Source organism: Sinohyriopsis cumingii, chromosome 18 (assembly GCF_028554795.1).
Source record: "Sinohyriopsis cumingii isolate HCF-2022 chromosome 18, ASM2855479v2, whole genome shotgun sequence".
Taxonomy (NCBI): domain Eukaryota; kingdom Metazoa; phylum Mollusca; class Bivalvia; order Unionida; family Unionidae; genus Sinohyriopsis; species Sinohyriopsis cumingii.
In genome coordinates this window covers 20131810-20134322 of record NC_142978.1, presented here as the reverse complement: position 1 = coordinate 20134322, position 2513 = coordinate 20131810, and positions in this window count along the sequence as shown.

Here is a 2513-nt window from a genome sequence, read left to right as displayed (position 1 = left end):
ACAAACTTCTATGACTGTAAAATTGTTTCGACGAAAGTTATTGTTACCAATCAAGAAACGAAAAAGATATTGAAAATTCTAAAATTTAGAAAGAAAATTAGATCTGTTAAGTGAATTTAGCGCCTTACCTGAATGGAAAGATATACCGTTATTACTTTATTCCTGCTTTAATAAAAGTTAGCTCAGTTTATAAACTGGTGACATATTCCAAGAGGTTCTTGTAGTGGTGGTTTACATTTGCCTCTTCTTTTGGTGAGGTTCATAAGGGAACTGTTCTGTGAAATGCTAAAGAGTTTAAGTTTGTATTACTCCCTCACGTTGATTTGTGACGTTTGCAAGTTTTACGCCTTGTTATGACCTCTCCACACACACTCTTCTCTCTCAAATTGTACATTTCTTCAATAGCTTTTGCTTCATTGCTTTTAGTAACAGCTTATGAAAATTGATTCTGGTGCGTAAGTACTTCTCTTCTCCTAGGTCGTATTCCCTTTCACATTCATAATTTAGGCCTGATAAAAAACTATACCATGCAGACTCTTATTAAAATAGACAATCGTGGTAGTGGGAAAATGGCGGTTTTGTTGGTTACTGACATAGGTCGTCGACTTCTATTACCATTTACGGCTGTCTTGTTTGGTTACACTTGGGTCACATTCACTTTCACTGATTATAATCCATGGGTTGCATATGCATAACTGGTTATATGCAGTCACGGGAGATAGAAGGCCGTAACCTAGATAAATAACATAAAAAGACACAAAGGTTTAAATGAATGAAGCAATGTTACCTACTACTCAGCTCTATATGCATGACTGCAACATTCTTAACAAAACGCCAACAATAATTAAGAACTCCCGAGACCGATTGAACTTTTATATAATAAAGAAGTCACCAAGTTAATGTTCTCAATACCACAACTCCTCTCTCACACACACGTTAACGGGTAGGGTAGGTGGAGGAAATTCAAGATAATTGTTATTCTCCCATAATTTTGTTTCCCCAAAGCTTTCTATACTATACATTATTAACAATCCTTCTCAGCGTCAAGGTTATTAAAACTATATTGTATATTTTCGAATGATTAGTTATCTATTTGATAGTTCTGAATTACTTAAAATGTTAAAATTTAATTTTCAAAATCTCGTATTCTTATACAGAAACAATTCTGTACCACTCATACTTTTTACACACTATCTTCCTGGACCATGTTAATAAATGAGAGCTGGACCACTCATATTTTTCCGAAAAGTAAAAATAAACTCGAGCACAGGACAACAGAGTAATCCATTTAATCACAAATAAAACTACGGAACAAGTATTGATGACTGCTGAAGGAGAGTGTTAGCAGATAAAATAAATTATACGACAACGATGAACCGACTGGTTTGACATGCTTCTTTCTATGGTATTTTAAATGTCAGGGTCATCAAGGTATGTCCAGGTGTAACCAAAGCATAGGATCATATGTCATCTGTTTTGTAGACATGCAGGTACAACATAGAACATCTATCATGCAGTCTGATTTGACAGTATAAGACAATGTTAAAATGCTAACGGAAATAAAACGTTTAGGACAACCAGGGCCGAGTTTAGGCCGAATGGCCCAATCGGGCCCCTCGCTCACAGGGACCCCGCGTGTCAGTAATTTTTAACAATATATCTATAAAGTCATTTTAAAGCGATGGAAGAAAATTTGAAGTTCAGTATCATAAAACACTTGTTAAAAAAGTTTATTTCCAAATGCCATGATCACACGGGGCCTAACGTGTAAATCCCTTGGGGCTCCGCTAAAATGATCTAAATAGGGCCCCACGTTTTCTAAGGACAACTATGCTAAGACACAGATGAGAACGTAAAGGCAACGCTACATCAGCACTACACAGATTTAGACGATTACATGTGCTATGCTGTTGGAATTAGTGATGTTTCGATAACATTTTGTGTTCATCACAAATCTCTCGTGAATAAAAGAGATAAAAAACTGGATTCGTGAGTCTCTGTAGGTAATCAGTCAATGCTTCAATTCTGAACAGCTTACATAATTAAGTCATTTTCAAAGATGGACCAAAAGGTCCAGGTTATGTGGCGTATTTCAACAACTAACATTTAAAAATAATATTTAGCATTACAGTTACTCACAATACACATATACACATCAAGCGTCTATCTAAATTATTTTAAACATAGTACGGATTCTAAGCACCATTACAGCTGTAAGACATGGATTATCTGACAGCCATTTATATCGTTGATTATTTGCAACGTTTAAACAGCGAATATTCAGATATATGTTATATACATTTTTGCCTAGTTGAAATCAGACCAAACAACTCCCAGAAGAAAAAAAAAGACAAAACGGCAAACATATAATACAAACTTTTACTTGTCAGTTATCAAATTAAGAAATTCTCTATAACACCGACAACATAATTTCCACTGCAATGCTTGCAAAGTGATAAAACACCCGATTCATGTGGGTGTCGTTTGGTACCATTTACAGTTACATTTCTCTG